Below are 20,627 nucleotides of genomic sequence, written 5' to 3' on the forward strand. Positions count from 1 at the left end.
TTGAATGCCTCCAGGGATGGGGCATCCACAACCTTTTTGGGCAACCTGTTCCAGTGTGTCACCACTCTCTGGGGGAAAAGCTTTTTCCTAACCTAAACCTACCCCGTCTCAGTTTGAAACCATTCCCCCTCTCCTCTCACTATCCACACTCTGAAAAAGCACTCAGCAAAAAGGTCTGCACATCACCTGTCTTAAACATGGTTCTGTGAAACCAAATTGGAAAAAAAAATATAAATAAATTGGTTAATATAGAAGATGCCTGTGCCCAGATTCAGATGCACACAGTGCAAACATGGAGATTCTACTTCTGCCTAACAGCTGTTTGGCAAAAGCAGAGTTCATGGCAACTAGGGGGACTATTTGCTCTTTTAGATTGTGGATCCCTTCTTTCGGCATCTTTTTCCATACTCATGCAGACACATAAATTGACTGAGACAAAAGGTATACACACTGTCTGCACACACTCCCCAGCCAGCAAGCAATTTGCAGGGCACATCAGAAAAATCTGAACAAGAGCAAACAACACACAGCATTGCTTTCATGTTATCAAACAGGCCAATTACCCACAATAAGGCAGCCAGACTTCATAGGAAGGCACTATTCCCCACTGGCTCATTATAGAATTTCCCAAAAGGCCGAAGCATCCAGTTGCTTTGGCGTTTTCATACTCCAGTATTTCTCAAACTCTCAAGTCACCTTGGATCTCTGTTAAATCTATACTCAGCAGGGTTTCTAAGCATCACCACCTTGCAAGCACTGCATAGATGTTGCCTTTTCCACTCAGACTTTCTGTACCAAGGATCCACAGTTGATCTGCTTTCTGCAGCTCAAGACATCAATCATGATTTACCTACTGCTTGCCCATCTGCCCAGATGGCACTCAGATCTGTAGATGCAGAGCTGGTTGAGCAGTAAGAACAGTGCAGTCAAGGCGACACACATCACCACCTGATCAGAACATCAAGAACTACCTGTCAGCTGAAAAGCTTTGACAAAAAAAACATGAAGTTCTTTGGTCATGAATGTCTGCTTTTCAGATGATCTCTTTATGAAAGCCAAAAGCTTCCAGAATAGCTTACATTGCCTTATTTAAATCCTGCAATTAGAGGGTTTTTAGCTCCAGATTAATTAGTGGACAAATCAATTTGAAAACTTGGAATGCCTATGATTAGGAAATCTAAAATCTCTAAAACATTAGTTGACACAGCACAAGGGCTTTGTCCCAAAATACACTAACAGGAATGTGGCCAGGTAATGCAAGTCTCCCTCAGCCTCTCACTCTGTTTATCGCACTTCAGAAAAATATATAATAATTACACACTATATGATTCAATATGCTGTTTACAACTTAACAATTATTAAATTGCTTATACTGCCCCTTGAACACAGTTCACACACACACCCCATTTCTGATTCACCTCCAATTAAGACATGCTATGTTTACTGAGTCCTACAGCCACGACATTCTTCACGCTTAAACTGCCCTCAATGGTGACATGACTTAGGACTTCATAGTCCTTTTCTTTTTAGGTGGGACAAGACATTAATTCCTTTCCTAAGAGACTGTTCCACCAAGCTTATAGTTTCTGAGACAAAAAATTAAACAAGATTCAGAGCACAGACGGAACCTTGACACAAAGAATATAAGCACTGGTATTATTTGACAGCAACATGAATAGCTGCAGAGTGATGTGTAGAACTCTTAACTACATCTTCCACACACACATAACAGATGACCTAAAGCCACAGCCAGTGAGATGGCCCAGTGTCACACATCTCATTTAGCTCTGTGCACTAGAATGCAACAACGCTCCATCCAACTGCAGTATTTTGGTACTTGGAGAGATGACAGGACAGAACAAGCTATAGAAGAGAGCATTGCCAGAAAACAGGAAAAACAAGATAGCAGCACCTCCTCCCTTCCCTTACACAATGACAAGCCCTCTGTTGCAAAAAAATATGAAAAATGAAGAAAACAACCCCCAAAGTTCAGGGAAGTTCTACTTTGTATGGATGCTCAATTCATTCACGTTCGTAGAGTTAGAGGACAAAAAGCCATATTACACCCTTGGCTGCATAACAAGGACAAGCCAGCAGAACCTTTTCCAGTGCAGGCCTAGATGCCATGAGAGAAAAGCAAGTCCTGGCATCACCTTTCTTCTCTTTTGATAATGTTCTGTGAGCAGTAACAGACAGCAAGTGAGCCTCAGGACACACACGCAGTGCTCAGGCACAAACTGTGTTCACTGAACTGGGATGGAACCCAGCAGAAGATTGTGTGAACCTCTAACAGTCCTGCTCAGCTGAGGCACTCAGTGAAATATGAATGGAAAGGTAACAGAAGAGCACTTGAATTTATTGGCAGGGCTAGAGCACAAAGAGCTACACCAGTTAAGGAATGCAACAGATTTTGCTGTTCTCAAAATCATTTTGGTAATTCCATATCCTACTCTTTTAGTTCACGGAGACCCAAAGAAACACTAACTAGAGAACATAAAAGAAGTAGAAACACCACAAGAAGACCAAAAAATGTGACCACTCTAAAATTCAAAAGCTCAACTCTTACAAAACATGGTCTTTATACTAGGTTTCATCCCTTCCATGCACAGGTACAACTTTTACAACCCAAGTATTACAGAACGGAACCACATATAGCTTCAGAATGTTATACCACAGCTTTCAAAACTTTCTTATATAAGATCTCACTATCATACATTCCTTATCAACTCTGCTTATCAAATGCTGAACTAGAATGTTGAAAGTTATCGAACTGGAAATGGCTTCCAGAATTTTTGAATATTTTAAAGTTGGGAAAAGGACGTCTTCGGGAACAAGATTTTTTAACCAATGTCTATAGAAATCAGACAAGAACTGTCCAGATTTGAAAGCGTGTTGGCACTCAGACATCCCCTGGCCCCACATACTAGGTTCAGTATTAAGTTTCCAGTCATCCCAAACACAATCCTCCACCAAAAAAAAAAAAAAAGAATAGAGGGAACAGTAAATCCATAGCAGTAGAAAAGATTAAGAAGTCTCAATATGAAAACATACAGAAAACATACCAAGTAAATAGTGTTTTCAGCTCCAAATATCTCCTTCATATACCTAAATTGAATATTGCACTTTTCCATTAACTTTGGAGGGGGAAGCGAAATAAACCATAAAGCTGCTGTTATTAGAACTGTGTTACCCACTGCAACTCCAGGTCTTACATGGCACAAAAAGAGAAATGCAACAGTAAGGAACACAATTTTTTCCACATTTAACATAATAGTTGTATGCACTTAAAGTGCATCAATGGATTAGGTTAATTTCTTCTCTTCTGGAGGACGAGAAGAGAACTTCTGGAGGTTTTCTGCATTTGGCAGGTAAGGTTTTGATCAGCTTGTCAAACCTCTGAGAAGAAATACAGCAGCTACCTACATCAAATTACTTTGTCTTGAGAATAGTACAGTTTCCTTCCCCTCAGTCCCTCTTCTCCACCATCTATTTTTTTATCCTACATTTTAGGTACTGGCTTGAAAGGTCATCCATTTAACTCATAGCATAAAGGACTACAGAATTTATCTCTGATCAAAACATAGAATTCAATTTTTTTTCCATAATATCCACCGAGCTTTCACTAGAGATCTGAAAACAAAAGTAGACTCTAAGCCATAACTACCACAACTCCCTGCTTCACTGAGGAGTGCCTCACAGTAGCGATCGAATCTCCAATTCCCCATGCCCAGTATCACTCTTAATTGATTAATTATCAGACTAAGCCAACTAATGGAACACAGCAGGACAATCTGTCTTGTTTTGTAACAGGGAAGAGATCACACTGCTATCTATAATCACAGACACCCGAATGGGAACCAATTTCTGCATCTTTTCACCTTCCCATGATTTTCATAACAAAGCAACAAAACCTGGTCCTAGCGTGTTGGTTTACCTCAAGCTGCAGAGGAAAAAATAAAAATGGGAAGAGAAAGACCAAAGTTTGACAAGTTACATCTCAAAAAGGTGGAACATTTAATATCTTTTAAGAAGCACAGCTTCCTCACCACGCGGAGGAACAAAGACAGAACCAAAAACACCATCAGCCATAGAGAGAAGCAAGACAGAGAGAAGAGGAGCTGCATGAGTGCACACACAAACCGCCTCAGCTGGGGAAGGGACACTCAACACAGAGGCATAATTCTTTACAGGTGCCATGTCTTGCTGGCAAACGTAAGACATACTGTTGATCATTGATATCATAATTACTGATCAATTTTTGGGGGGTAGAATTTTCATGCCTTGCTTTACTAGCTGCTTTTCATTCACTTATCTGGAAACTGAATATTACCCCAATCATTTAGGGCAAAATAATTGCCTACAGCAATTCACAGGCTGTATTTTGAAATTCGAAGATTAAAAGCTTTAGCATTAGCAGAAACTCTAACTGAAGACAGCTGGCACTCAAACTAGCCTTCACCTTTTATCATGCTGACCAGTACCTCCTTCAATAGGTCAGTGGGCTTCCACAAGACTTCTGTAAAAGTGGCTGTAAGACTTCACCCTGCATTCTACACCAGGAGTAAAGATAAACAAGCAGTAAAGCCCCTCACATCTCCAGGTGACATTTGGGAAGGGAAAACAAAAGAAAAATGTACTGAAAACAGTTTATAGACAGGGTATCTTGGGGCTCCTAAGTACTAGAGAAAGCAATCACTCCCATGAGATGCATTTTAGTTCTGGCACAACAGCCTCTCCTTTTTTTCTTTTTTAAACTGGTTTTATAGCATATCATTGAAAATACATCATAAACCTCGAACTGAATGCTGTCTGCATAACAAGTAAATTTATATAGAAATTATTGAAGTCTAGACAGGCAATCGTTTCTCTTCCCCTTGTCCAAAACCACTGAAAAGGGAAGCAGAAGCAGCACATTTTGCATCATCAGCAGACTTCCCAAGTTGCAGTTCATGCTACGGTGAAAAGTTAAATGCTGTGATCTTCAATTCTTTAATATTCTCAAAGCAAAAACAATGGGTGGGGCAGAATAAGAGAGCATGCATATATCAAAGAATTCAGTTAACGTCAAACTTAAATATTTTCTGTAATATTGAAAAATATATTCTGCACTATGCAAGCAAGTTTCACATATCAAACTAAATGCAACTTGATTTTTCTATTTGGCTATTTAATAGCCAGTAGTGAAAGACAGAGCTCGCAGCTGTTGGACAGTATCACGTAACTAAAAGGTTTAAGGTAAAAAATCCTCTTTTTGACTCTTCTGTGCTTATTTCAGCAAGCAGGGCAAAAGAGCCCACACAGCAAAAGAGCCCACACAGCAAAAGAGCCCACACAGCAAAAGAGCACTTGCTCTCACGCCAACAGAAAAAAGCAATCTGACATTGAGGCAGGCAAGAACAAAAAGAATGCCTTTCATCATTATGGAACTCCCTTCAGTTCTTCAGCAACGTGTCTCTTACCCATAAACAAAATCAACCAATTTACATCTCTGCAAGTTGATTTCTATTTGTTTCATTAGTCCTGTTCTTTGAATTTCTGTTTGTATGGCTCTTTTCCTGCTTTCAGTTCACCACAGAACAACTCCATACAACAGATCCCACAGGAATAATTTGAGCTGTGCAGGTGAGATTCAGAACTTCATGATTCCTCACATTGCTCTGAGAGGTAGACTACACATGGTGTCCATCAGAAAACCTACTTTAGATCTTAGCCATCCATGCCTGCAAGACATTCATCTTCACTGAAGCCTCTTCCCAGCATTCTAGCTGTTCTTACTGACATCCTGTCTGTTTCTCATTACCTCCTCTCTGCACTGAGCAAAGATTCAGGTACCCAAAAACACTCTCCTCATCATGGCAATCAAGAGAACTGCTTCTGGTCTTAAAACCTTACCACTGCTACTACATGTTTTGACCTTACACTACTTTTTATTCTTTAGAAGTTATTTTTCTCATGACAGTCTAATTCTTTTCAAAAACCCAACTCTGTTACATTAAATTGAGTACACCTTCATTGTTTGCTATTAGGAATACATTGTTTAAAAGCCCACCCAAGATTTTATTTTTCCAGATCATGATTGTTACATTACCTTAAGCTGGTAGAAAGGAACCCAGCAATCTGCATTTTCTAACTCAAACTAGAACTCAGTTAAGATATAAAAATAACCTCTTACATCTTTATTACATAAATGATATAAACCATATATTCCCCTGCAAAATAAACCATCTTAAAAGTTTCAGGTCCACAGCAATTGCATACATTACCCACCAACACACGTCAGTACTGAGGTTATTAACATATAATGCTGACCAACCAATTAATATTCGAATAGATTCATCTAAACTATTTTATTATTTAATCAAATAGAATATTCTCACCTTCATCTTTAATACCAATCAAAAAAATGCAATAGAAACTTAGAGACAGAAGCACTCCAGTGCTAAAACTTGCTCCTCTCTTCCCAACCAATTAATTTGACTCTACAGAACTGTATGACATTCAGCTCCCTTGGTTACACGACTGCCTGTCACTGCATCCCTTTCTAAGATGTCTGAAGGCATTGGGGACTCTTGCTTAAAAGGTCAAAAGCAAGGGACTGCGGACTGAATCAGATAGCTCAACACCCTGCTTGTATCTCTCCTGCTAGGTGGAAGTTTCTCTTTCAGGTACAGAGAATCATACAATCATTAAGGTTGAAAGAGTCCTCTAGGATTATCAACTCCAACTGCCAGCCCACCCCCACCCTGCTCACCAAATCACATCTCAGCATCGCATCTCCATGGCACAGCAGTTCCCAAGGCTTAGATTTTTTGGCTGCATTGAGTTCAACCCTATGAACAGCAAAGAAGCCCATGCAGAGGTGCATGAGCTCCACAGGCAATAAGCGGGGGAAAAAATGTTAAAAATGCCAAGGTAAATCTTATTTGGAGGACCTTTCTATTGCATATGATATTTAAGAACCTAAGCAATGCACAATTTAAGAACTTCTTTTATACAGATGAGGTCACCCCACTCAGCAGCTGTTAGTTCATTGGGTTCCTGAGCAAAGGTGAGATCTGAGCAATCACATCTGTCAGTAATGCCCAGCATGCTGACAGGATGTCTAATCTCTTTCTGAAAACACTATCAGTTCACATGACATTCCCTTCCAATTATACAGCTCTAATTCAGCACTTTGCAAAGAGTATTTTCTTTGCTGTGAAGAGACAGCAATGAATTTTCTTCAATTTTGTTGGAGAGGAACAGGACAAGTGCCTTGAAGTATTTCTCATGCCTCATGGTCATCTTCTGAAGCCCACCTGGCTTTTTTTTTTTGTGTGTGTGTGTGTGTATTGCATGTAGCAATACACATTTTCAGCCACTGGACATAAGGAAATGCTTTCCCCGGCCTGCCTTTGTTGTGCGCACTACCACCACAAGTACCAACAAATCCAAACAACCTTCCACCACAGAAAATACAGTAAGCCTGTGTGCTTAAAGCTTCAGTGAATGGACTGCTCCTAAGTGATAACCCAACTGTGTGGCTACTCAATAACTGAGTCTATAGAGCTGATGGAAACAAACTTGTACCGCTGCCAGCGAGTACATCTTTGTAACCACACTAACGTCATTCAAGGGACTGCAATGACAGGGCACTCTGAAAAACAAGGCTGTTCAGAAGTTCTTGGGGATATGACTCTTTCCCTAAGCATGTTCATTTGCCAAGTATACAGCATCAGAAGAAACCTCTTCGAGGGAAAAAAAACAAAAGTTAAAGTTCTGCTATTGCCTCCTGAAGTTACAGTGCTCCACTGCTTGCAGATCTTGCTCAGTGGGTCACCACAGCAGATTTCCCAGGCAACTGCCTCATTTTTTGGAGTCTGAACAACGTTTGGACTGAAGAAGGAGAAAAACCAACAGATCCCAGACAAAAAGTGGGAGATCCTGGAATGCTGCTCAGGTCAAAGATGTAAAATCTCATCCCAAATTTTATCAAGAAGAAAGTTACTTTTAAAGAGAAATATTGTAAAATTCTAAATTCTCACATAACATTTTTAATACGTACACACACACATATACGTACATACATATATATTCCAGTGGCTATTCAACATGGGTTCCTTTGCTGCCTTGCCATCTACAGTTTTCTACCAATGTGCTGATTTTGTCTGAAGCTCCCCTTCAAAAGCTTAAGAAGAAATCTCCTTAGGCACAGGGCACTGGTGTACGAAGCAGAGAAAATATGGCTCAGGATACGCAGGAACTCAAAAGGAAGGCTGGACAGAACCTCCTCTGTAAAATCTGCAGTGATAAATCTACTATAAAGTGCTTCTTGACAAATGAAATCTGCAATAACACATGTGCAGATGGGCAGTACTCTCATTTTTTGGAAGCCAAATTAATGTAAGTAGGTCCAATTCTGATTCTTGCAGAAAATGAAAGGAAATTTATTTAAGAACAATAAACAAGAAAATGCATCTCAACCCTTTTAAGGTTGAATAATTGAAATAGCCTAAGATGTTTGAAATATATCTCTGAAGGAGAAAATGTGATTTATTACCTGGTGAAACACATATTTAAGGAAGTTACATATACTCTGTAATGAGGCTGGATGGATAACTCCCTACAGACCTAACCACACAGCTGTCCAGTCAGCAATGCATACTACAGAGACCGTCTCCCAAAGCAACACATGCACTGTTACTCACTGACATTAACAAGTGAATAACAAGCAGAACTTGTACTACCCTATCAAACTATTTGCTTGCCTGGCAGGCAATTTCCCCGTTAATTTACTGGTAGCAAATACAGACCTATTATTTCACGGACCATAATCCTAAACAGCATGAAGGGATCTTCCACTCAGTGATTACATGGGAAAGATGATAAAAGATAAAAATACACATCCACTCTGTTTCCCTTCTGTAACTTTTTGTTGAAATGCTAAGTTTTGCAAATAAAAAGTGGTCAGTAATAATAAATTCCTGTGTTCCATGAGCTGTGACAGAAAGGAACAAGAATAAGTAAGATTCCTTTCAGTATTTCTAGGAATAAAATTATTATATTTCTCAACTACCCACGTATGACACAGGAAAAAAAAAACACCAAAATATTCCATTTCTTATGCCTTCATAACTTCAGACAATCTGCAGATGCAAACCTTTCATCACTAAAACCAGGCGTGCTTCTGCTAATACAGATATTTGTAACAGTTTAAGTAAACTTCAAACTCCAATTTAGTCCCCTATAATCCACTTAATCTTTCAAAATGAGACAACATAGTGGTTAGTAGATCTCAAAAGCCCTACCATAAAGCTTTGACATGCAACCCCAAACATAACTGATGTAAGTCTGAAATGTTGTTGTTAAGATTTCCCCAGATGCATCCTCCAGGTCTCAGAGCACCTGCCATGTTCCAAATGGGGCTTGAAGAGTCACATCCCAACACCTTTCTTTGGTGACCCCACTAGAGTCCTGGGGCCACCCACATCACAGGTTCATTGGTTTCTGTGCCCTCTGCATAGCTACTCACATCTATGTGAAAAATGGAAGACACAGCAACCAATCTACACACATCATTGAGATGCTGAAGAAAATAATATTAAAAAGGGAAAAATCCTCTTCTGAAACAGAAAATGAGTCACTGGGAACCAATTCCTTGTACAAACAAGGAGCTGCAAATGAGTGTCTATAATCTGTGATAACAAGATAAGTCATGTTCTGTCTGCTTTCAGTAATGAGCTACAAAGCCTCCACATTTAGTTCCTTGTTTTTTCCCCTTGAGAGGCCTTGAGGGTCTGCCCACTACCTGATCCCAACAACGGCTATTACACGAAGAAAAAATCAAGAAGGACTACAGAACAGACATGAACTCACAAATGCTTACATCTTCAAGCATGCCATTTGGCTGTGAATATTATTTACATTCACGACTTTTTATGCCTTTCAGTGTTGATTCCAAAACAGAAAGGAAGTCAACAGTGAATGAAATAGTTTCTACAGCAACTTGGCATAACTGTGATAGTACAGAGAAGTCGTACCTTCAGTTTCATAAAGCAAACAGCCGTGGCATTAAGATTCCAACATATGAGGGCATGCTGGAATCCAATGGGAAGATTCCAGGCACCTGGCTTCTATGGAGTATCAGCTGTAGCTACTTACGACTACGTGCTCAACCTTCAAAACATCAGAAATTTGTGTACTGCAACAGTTTCCCCCCTACACTCCAAATTCAAGACAAAAATAAATAAATAAATAAATTGGATTTCATGGAAAGGTGATAGAGAACTTGTGTTTAAGTTCTCTCACTTGGAAAAAAGTTGAATAGGATCGGAATGTTTCCTTTAAACTCAACACCAGTTTCAAGCCTACAGCACAGCTATAAATCATCTGCAATAACACCATCAAGAAAAATCACCCAGATAATCTTTCAGCTCAATATATACTTTTTTTTAATTTTTTTTTAATAAAGCAGATTTCGGTGCTTCTCTGCACATATGCCTGAAATGAAGCACCTATGCTACATGCAGGCACTTAGAGAAGAGGCCAATACAACACAAAGACCATTCTCAGATTCATTTTCAAGAAATTCAGCAAACTCTACAGGAATTTCCCTCCAATACCTCTCCCCCAGACACATAGAAACGTTCCTAGGACAATTTCACAAGAAACAAAAAGGCTGGCACAATACCATGACCCCAAATACACCCCTCCTCTGACAAAGTACAGGCACAAAGAGGTTGAAAGTCTTGCCACCCGAATGTCTGCAGAAGTGATGTTTTCTGACAGGGTGGCTCAAGCACTTGACAAGAAGCCAGTATTCAAATTCAAGTTTCAGCACCTACCTTTTTACTATTTCCACATTTCTCCCTCTGCGCTTCACTTCTAGCTTGGAAGTGGGGCACTTGGAAAGGGGAGGGCAGCTTTACCTCCTCTCTCACTCATCTGACTATAAACTGGTTCCAACAGGAACAGTGTGCTGACACGACATCCACTATTAAATATGACATTACAGTATCATCTACAAACCCTTAATGACACTGAATGACCTGAAAAAGTACAGCCTTCAGATATCAGCAGCCAAACATCGGCAACTTTAACACTATGTCTCCTGTAGTTCTCCAATTATTTCTCACTGAATTCCTGTGGCATGCTGGCATGACGTTGTAAATTTACACATAAAAGATGGAGAAAACAGATGGAGCCCTGAGAACAAAGTTTTCTCACCTGTTATTCTTCCTAAGAAGTTTCTTAAGCTAAGCATAGCAGATCCCTATCCTGGCAATTGGATTCAAATTCAAAGGACATATCATTGTCCCAAGGCAGGCACTCAACTGCCTTTTATGAAGGCATTTTAATAGATAATGATGCACAAGAAATATGTCTAGCTGCTTACCAGCTATTTAAGTGGCACAGGAGAAAGAGAAGCCTGGACAAAACAAAAACAGCACCAAAGAGTCTTCTCCTGCCCTTCCCATCCATAAGCGTCAGCTTCCTCCTCTGCACCTGAGGAGGAGGTGGGGCTGGGAACCACTTCTTTCAGGAGTTCCACCCTACTTTACAGATGCACAGATTTCATTAACAACTAACTGGCGACATACAACATTAACTTATTCTGGTATTCATGGCTTTCCATCCACAATTGTTCCACGGAAAGTGACAGCTCAGGGCAATCACTTACAGATATTTCCTGCACCATGACACACTATCCTAGAACTCTGGTTCACTGACTGGTTCATTTTAAAACTACAAAACTGTTAACCAACATTTCCTTTGCAATGTCTAAAATGTGGCAGGCAGACCCAACGCTTACAGATTCCCAGGCTTAACAGCGCGCTGGTGAAAGCACTTTCAGTTTTAAGAGTATCATCAACAGCATGAAGTCCTAGGCTTGTTACATGAGTAAACTGGAAGGCTCTTCCAGTGAAAACCATTTCCCCTAAGGAGCTGATGTCACTCCTGCCCAAATTCTGATAGGTGTTGTGAACAACCTCCAGAGACTCTCCAGACCAAGGTCTCCTGACTGTATAGAGCTCCAACAAGGATGCCTGCAGCAGCCAGGCCCTCTGGGCCTTATTGGTCACTATTTCAACATACAAATATTTGAGGCAGTGTTTAATGTACAGCAGCTCTCAGAGGTTCAGTGATAATGCAGAGCTTTGTTCCAGTGACTGCTACTTCAACAATAAGCTCCATTTCAGAGGCTGTCCAGTCTCATTTTATCTAATTACTCACCTCTCCTGCAGGAGCAGTGTGCAATTAGGGTTGGCTGATTACGATTTGAAGACACTTGGAAGATTTACTGTGCCACCCAACTGCTAATTATTATTGCTCAGACCCGCATTCATTTGAGAGGAAAATAGCTGTGTGCCAATTTATGTCAGAAACTGTCTCTTGTTCCACATGTGAACATTAATATCCTTGTTTGCTGAACTCCTTAGGAAGCAAACAGATAAAGGCTGTGCATCTCTATTTGCACTCCTTCAATGCTGTACTTAACCCATATTTACAGGAACCACATGGCTGACAAATCCCACTTTAAAGTGAAAACAGCAAAGCAACACGGTCAAACATAACACCTTCCTTCCCGCTGAACCAGCAAATGCAATACCTTTACCTAAAAAAACTGCAGCTCTTCCTAGAGAAGCTGAGACATGAATGCCAACTCTCCATTGCTTTGTATTGATGTTGGCTGGAACCGTCATGCGAAGGCACATTACAAGAATCAGTCCCCAAAACTCAGAGGAGACCTTACTGCTCTCTACTACTCCCTGAAAGGAGGCTGTGGAGGGGTGGGTGTCAGACTCTTTTCCCTGGTAAGAGCAATAGGATGAGAGAGAACAGCCTTAAGTTGTGCCAGGGGAGGTTCAGGTTGGATATTAGGAAGAATTTCTTCTCAGAAAAAACATTAAGGTATTGGAAAGGTGGAAGGTGGTGGAGTCAACGTCCCTGGAAGCGTTCAAGAACTGTGTGGATGTAGCACTGAGGAACATGGTTAGTGGGCATGGTGGGGATGAGTTGATGGTCGGACTTCGTGGTCTTAGTGGTCTTTTCCAATCTCAATGACTCTATGATTGTACTGCTTACATTCCAGGGCTGCTATGAATGGACATGCTTGTTGATGGAACGAGAGGTTCTTCTGATGAAGCACAAACACCCAGCGTACAAGCTGCACAGACAGGTGTGTCTGATAGCATGAGGAGTGGTGCCAGAATCTGCTGTAACATACTGCCAAACAAAAGATCTAAGAGCAGATTGACTCTTTCCTCATCAGTATTTCTTGCACAAGAACCAACCCACTGTTGATGTTCTCCCAGCTGTGCTTTTGTCCCAGCCGATTCCAACTCTTGAGAGTGTAACTTCTCTGGAGATGTTCGAGACCCGCCTGGATGCCTACCTGTGCAACCTGCTGTAGGGAGCCTGCTTTGGCAGGGCGGTTAGACTCGATCTCTAGATGTCCCTTCCAACCCGCACAGTTCTGCGATTCTGTAACCGGGGTCACACTATGGCAGCCAGGCACAGGCAGGAGGGGCACAACCCGAACACGACAGCCTCAGTCCCCAGGAGCAGCCCGATCCTTGGACCTCGTCTCACCGAACACGTTCCATCCCGCCGGAGAGGCGGCAGGACCCCATCACGCTCCTTCGCAGCCCCACGCTCAGGCTCACTCTTCCCACGCAGATCCATCCGCACGCCCAACCCCACAGATACCCGCACCCAACCCCGCAGTTTCACGTCTTACATCCACTTCGCATCGCGCCCACGGAACCAAACCGGTTCCAGCCGTTTCCCCACTACCCAGGAGGGGAACCGAGCAGCTCCCGGCGGCTCCTAAGAAGTCGCCGCCTTTGTTGCTCTCAACGTGCAACTTCGAGAGAATGACACAATCTCCGACAGGAGAGAAATCACCCCACGCTTTGCGGAGGTGTCGATTGCTGGAGATAAAAACCCGGCGAAACCCGCGCTGGTTCTCATCACCGACCAGAAAGCGTTCAGAAAGTGTGAAAGCGTCACGCTGCGAGAGGCTGCGAGCCCTTCTCTCGGGCGGCCCCGGGCCCCCAGCTCCGCCCGCTCCGTACCGGCCCTGGGGAGATCCGGAGGCCCCCTCCATCCTCCACACCCCCGGCCCAGCCTTCCCCCCTCCCCGCGTACCGAAGCGCCGTGCCCGGCCCCGCTCACCGCCGCCTCAGGACCTCCGTGGCCACCGCCTATGGAGGAGCGCGGGGCGGCCGTCAGCACGCAGCACCATCGCCGCCCGCCCCGACGCTCTCCTCTCCCGCACGGCGCTGATGGGCGGGCGCGGCCGCCTACTCTCCCCGCCCCGCCGCTCCCTGCTTCCCTCCCACTGAGCCCTCAGGCACCCACCGCGGCCTTCCCGCTCCACTCCGCACCGCCGCCCGCCGAGGACCGCCAGAACGCGGGGAGGCGGCCGCGCAGCCGCCCTCTGCCCGCTCCCTCCCTCCCTCCGTCGCGCCCCCGCGGCGGCGGGACGCTGCCGGCACAGGCCCGGCCCTGCCCTCCCCCTCAGCGGACGGCTCCAAACTCCTCTTTCCCATTCTTTCTTTCTCCAGGAATGATGTTAATTCTGGCGGTTCCTTGTCTTTGGTCCGACAGAAGGCAGTGCTGAGGGGCGGGCGAACCCAGAAGGGACCCCTCCATCACCACGCATCTCCTGAGCAGCCACGCCACAGTGAAATTATTCAAAAAACAACAACAAAAAGAGACAAAGCCCACAACGAAACCAGTCCATGGACAAGCTCTCAAACAAGGCCGATCCTTTTTAGGCGTCGGTGAGGCTGAGTTGGTTCTGTTTCCACTCCGGATTGAGGCTCCTTGTGCCCAGCCCTCCTCTGCTGCTGCCCCAGGAACACCATGGGAGTTTCTGTATCCTCTGGGAGGCGGATGGGGGTGGGAGATATGAAAAATCTTCTAGCTGCAATGAATTGCAAACTTGCTTTCTCAAAAATGAACTTTTCTAGAATGAGAGTGGAGAAGAACCGTTTCTAGTTTATTTCTGAAGTTGTTTTTTTTTTTTTTTTTTGTGTAAGGAATTGCTGGAGTACAAATAAAAATGTTTTACTGTGACTCTTTCATCGTTTCATACACATTCCTTTGCAACAACTGCAGAATGAAAGGCTCAGCATGAGTCTGTCACAAGCAATAGTGTCACTGAGTCTGTGCAGGTCTTCATAAATTTAAGGATGAATGGAAGGACTAATTAACATTTTTAAGAGACAGCAGCAATCAGAGTTGCTGTTAGTTTTGTAATTAAAATACTCTTTTCTCATAATACAAGTTCTTGAAGTTGATAACTCTGTAAGCAGCCCAGGGAGCTGGTGCAGTCACTGTCTCTGAGGGTGTTCAAGAACTGTGGAGATGTGGCACTGACAGACATGGTTAGTAGGGATGAATTGATGACTGGTTAATCTTAGAGGTCTTTCCAACCTTGATGATTCTATGATTCAGTGATTCTATTTACACTTAAAGGTGAACGCAAAATATTGCTGCCCACCTTGTGAACCAGAAGAGAGCTCCTGTTGGTGTCCATACATGTACACATCTCCATGGCAGGGCCCACCTCCTACTCATCCAAGTCAGCTTCTTAGAGAAAGAAGAATTCCTTTACAGATATTGATGAACTTCAGTAGATTTTATCCCAAAATTCTGCTTGCATGCTTCAGATCAATGTGTAGTTGAAAACAGTTGTTAATGTGTTATCTGCCTCTTTTGCTGCATTTGAAAATAGGGCATGGAAAGGGTTCTATAGGGATATAGAGTTGTTTGTTTGTTTTCAAAGATACATTATTACTTGAGGTAAATACAATGACTAAAACAGGACTTCTTTTCTACAGATGTGTTAAAGTTCAGCCCATGTAGCAAGGCAGCATTGCCTTCTTGAGCTGGGTGTCCCTGGATAAAGCAGTCTCCTCCCCAGAATGTCACCTCTCTTAAAAGACTGCAAATTTGATTGCAATTTACTTTCCTCTAAACAAGATTTAGTTCCTTGTTCTTCATCCTGCTAATGTGCATCTGCTTGGGACTCTGTTTTCCTCTGCCTAGTAAATCTATGTGAATATCTTCACAATTATCTCATTAGACTACTTAATTTTATTTCTTTTTAATTAAATACCTTCAACAAGGAAACTTGGGGCTTAGGATCAATGAAAAGCGTAATTTCCATCCTCACCTACTGTGCATTTTACAGGAATGCAAATACATGAAAAGCATTGCCATCACTTCAGAGATTCCTTGCACCACTAAAATAAAGACATCACATACTGTGCACAGACTGACGCCTTGGACTGTCTCCACTGCTGAAAAATGGAATGCCTTTTGTCAGTATGGTAATACTGCCACTTTCTGTGAGTGCTGTGTATGTTTACTGACACACCAGCATTTAACTTCACATATTTCTGAGTGTGACATTTTCTTCCGATGCTCATGGTAAGTTTCCATGTTAGCCACACCTACAGAACTTAAACTTTTCTTTTGCATAGAGTGTCTGGCAAATAACTATACTCCAATTATTCCACCTCAAACTATTGCATCATTTACTCAAAGCTTTTCCTTAGGGAAAAAAAGAATAAATCACGTTATTTGCTCTTCTTGTTGAAGCCTCTTTAATAAACAGGTATGCCTTCATGTGTGTCTAAATGGGAGATTCAGGAGCACCTCTGTGTTCCTGTATTGGGATACATGCCTGGCCACACCTTGGCTGTATATGAGGAGAAAATCTGCACATAAATCAGCACACTCCCTTAATCTTGTGCCTGTGGGTAACTGAGAAGTCAAAAATGGTGTGGCACACTCCTGTGCTCTTTTGGAGATGGATTGGAGGAAGACTTGGTCTAACCATTCACACTTCATGAGGAAGGAAAACCATTTTAAATAAAAAAGGAAATTCAACTCAGCTGCATCTTAGGGCAATTCACACACAAGGCACAAAAAGCACCTTCCTTTTGGTTTAGATTCTATTAGGTGTTGTCCTAGTATTATCTGAAAGATCCTAAAGAACTGAAATCAGTCACTCTGAAAGAAGAAGCAAGGAGAAATACATACCAGAAAAATTAAATCTCTCAGAAAGATGAAAATCCAACTGCAGCAACTGTCTGGGGTTTTCAAAAGTGACAATTTATCCTGGGCACCTCCTAATTTTGGTGGGATGTATTTTCCAAAAGCAGATGAGAATGCTGCCTGAAGTTTGACAGCTTGATGCAAAAATCCCTTTCCAAATGTTAACCATGTTTGTATTCCACGGCTAAGTGACAATGAAGGGACACTGCTACAAACACATGATGAGGGTGAATGCCAGTAAAGAAAGAAAACTCCAACCTGTAAGAAAATCCTTCTGGTAGGAAAGCAACTGTGAGATTTCAGGTGTGCTCACAAGGTATGTGTCAGTACAACCACAGAAAAAAGACTCAAAACACATTTGGGGTTGTAGTTATGTACACACCAGCCAAGAAAGGAGAAAAAAAAAAGAGAGATTTCACTAGAAAGATCCATCCTACAGTAAGACTTCTGGCTCTCAAGGGTAATCTGCAAGAAAATCTAATTTACAGAAGCTAATTAGCTTTAGATACTTAAAAGCAGACTGGTTGAAGCAGTAGTAAATAGACAGTATAGAATAATCCTGCCCAGACAGAAACTGCTTGTTCCAACAGGTCTTTTCTGTATTCAGCTTTGGAGTCAATCTTAATGAAGGTTTTGTTTGGGAGTATTACAGTCAAGAGTTAAATCAGAGGAGCGGAAGAGAGACATTAAAATGTATAAGGAGAGTTGGAGAAAAGGGGTTGTTCTTATTTCAGATTTGAAATTAGATGAAGGGTCACCAAGGCTGGGAAATACACAAAGGCTGTCCCAGGATCCAGCCTCTTCAGAAAAAAAGGGCTCTCACACCAACAGTAGATAGATTGTGTGGAAGGACAGAGCAAAGTCTAGACAAATGAGTGGTGTGGGGAGAAAAGAGACCTTTTTTCCAAAATGTCCACATTTCTATAATTCCATAATTGATGTCTTTCAGCTGGCCAATTTTTAAAGGCCAGACAGACAATTTGGAAGTTGAATATTCTTTTGCTGCAGCTGTCTGAAATCTGAAAGTATTGCATTTATCTTTAATGAATTCATTGCTCTACTGCTGCGTCTCAACTTAGCATCATCCTATGTTCAAGGGACGGATTGTGCAACTCTTGTGGAACATGTTAAGAGTTTCCTACTATCTTAAACTGAGAATGACTTGGCTTGTACCAGTGGCAGCTTCATATTTGCAGCGCTCTCATGCCATCAAGAAAGCCACTTACCTGTTGGCAATTCCTATAACTTGGTGGCCATCCTTACTTCTGTTTTTGATGTCATGCAATAGAAGTTGCACAGTGATAGTTTCAGTAAGTTGCTGTCTGCAGGCAAACAAACTGATGCTGCTGAATCCAATCTACAATCTTGATTTTCTAAGCTCCTAAAAAAATGATTATAAACCAAATTTCTTACACTATTCCTTAGGGATCACCCATTTTTGCTATTTTTACATGTGCATGTCATATGCCTGATCTTACATCCAATTGTCAGAGGTGGCAATTGAATGTATTTTCATGAAAAATTAGCAAAAACAGTAAAAAGAAACAACAGCAAATGAAGTAAATACAACTCAAAGGTGTTTTTCTTCAGAGCTTTTTTTTTTTTTTTTTTTTTAACCACGGATTCTCTTCATTGTTATCTAAGATTGTTTTTGCAGTTCCTGTCTATTCTGTATGCTTTTTATATTCTCAGTGCCATCTTTTCATGGGCAAAACTGGATCACATCAGTGTTTGGTAGCAGCAGGGTGTACATAAACAGCTGAGATTTCAGGTGGTAAAAGGATAAATTGGTAAACATGAAGAAGTCCGTGGATGAAGAGAGCTTGATAGGAGACACAGACACGCCTGTTAGATCACTAAATGCTTAAAAACAACCAGCAACAAAAAGCTGAATATCGATTGCAAGGAAACACAGTGAGAGAATTCAGAGAGTGAAAGAAGTGGACTGTCTGTAAAAACTGCTGAAAGAGCTACTGCAAATTCGAAAGAAAAAGAAATTAAGAAAATAACATCTAATACTGTACTATCCTTAATGTTGCCAGAATGCACTTCCATACTAAGAAAAATCCCTTCTGTTTATCTGTAAAAATCCAAAGGTTGTAATTCTCATCACTTATGCTGCTATTCAGAGTTCCACCAGAGTATTCATATAGAAATCAGAGGGGTTACTCCAGATTTACACTGCTGTTACAATGACCATAATCTGACTCTAGAAGGGACAATTCTTGTTAACTCTACTCAGGCTACAAACTACTGCCATTTGCATTTCTACTGCCATTTGCCATAACCAGCTGGGAATTTGTTTCACCAAAAAGCTTCTGTTCCTAAGAAATGCCTCTATGTTCCTGTATAGCAATAAGGCCATTTTAGTGTGCTTTTTTTTCACTTGTAATATAAGCACGAGCTTTTAAAAAGTCCCCGACAGAATATCTGGTTATGTATTTTTTTACCTAATCAAGCAAAACTCATATTGTTAAACTAAAAGAACTGAGTTCAACCCCAGGGGCAACAGCTTTTCCACAGTTATGCCCATTGAATTGGATTGCTTTAATTTTACTGCAACAATCATACATGCCTGCGCATTGGTTCAGGCATTTTCTCAGGACTTCACATTTGTTTCTTGTTTACCATCACCAAGCTTTCCTGGCAGTACTACTTTTCTTGCAGATCATTACCAATTAGTTTTGGTCTCATGATTTTTAAATCAAGGATCCTTTTAAAGAAGCCAGCTCTGCACACTGAGCAAGAGGCACCCCTCTTGTCTTGTGAATGTTATCTTTGGTTATACACATGCCAACCACTCTATCTGACTTTGGTGTGAACTGTATGTGAGCATCCATAGAAGTGATTAAACTAATTTTTGGAAACTCCTTTCCTGATTTTATTTAGCTTTATCACACTGCTTCTCCTAATAATGTTTTGCTGCTTAAAGTGGGAATTGGTTCTGTAGTATGAAGCAGTAGGTAAGACAGTTTGTGCTTTTTATGCTACTGTCATACTGTGTTTGTACGACTGGAAATCTTAGCAGAATATGTAATAATCAAGGTAATAATCAAACCTTATGGAGAAATTTCTTCAGTATTGTAAATGGTGATAAATGACTTTTAGAACAAGCAGAGACGGAAAACAGCTTGCAATAGAAGAACAGCCTTGGAAGAGTTCCATGCTTTTAGAAGCCAGGTTATTGTTAGTAATCTGTAAAGGGAACACTTGACAATGTGGGTCAAGTTTTAATGAAGTACTTCATATTCAATTCTGACTTTACAGTTCTGGTTATGTAATTTCATGTGTCACTGTGTGCCATTACTCTGCCAACTGTAGATTCTACCTCTTGCAACTTGCAAAGCGGTTACTGTACTAATAAGTTACGTCTCACAATGTACATGGTAAAGGAATATTATTCACATTTCGAAGGAGAAAAACTGAGTCATGACCCAACATATTCAGGGTTACACAGGAAACTCAGTGCAAAGCACAGGCACTGAAGATGGTAATTTTTGACTTCCACTCACATGCTCTTTCTCCTGAAGACCTGCAGGTAGTTCAGAAGGAATCTGACTGTTGCTTCATCTCTG

At 41.6% G+C, this 20,627-nt stretch overlaps 1 protein-coding gene across 7 annotated transcripts in view; it reads right to left on the reverse strand.

Annotated features, from left to right (window-relative positions):
* The window catches only part of PTPN13 (protein tyrosine phosphatase non-receptor type 13), a 106,529-nt gene extending 92,296 nt beyond the window's left edge, over positions 1-14,233 (reverse strand). For 6 of the 7 annotated variants that reach the window (XM_042871057.1, XM_042871052.1, XM_042871056.1 and 3 more), the window contains exon 1: positions 14,158-14,233. The gene's annotated coding sequence lies outside the window, so the exon portion shown is untranslated. Of the gene's footprint in view, positions 1-14,130 lie in introns of all 7 variants that reach the window. The other variant, XM_042871051.1, reaches the window with a different exon arrangement.
* Positions 14,234-20,627: the final 6,394 nt, after the last annotated feature.

The sequence above is a fragment of the Lagopus leucura genome, unplaced genomic scaffold (genome assembly GCF_019238085.1).
Source record: "Lagopus leucura isolate 7727_CA_CO unplaced genomic scaffold, USGS_WTPT01 Super-Scaffold_100004, whole genome shotgun sequence".
Taxonomy (NCBI): Eukaryota; Metazoa; Chordata; class Aves; order Galliformes; family Phasianidae; genus Lagopus; species Lagopus leucura.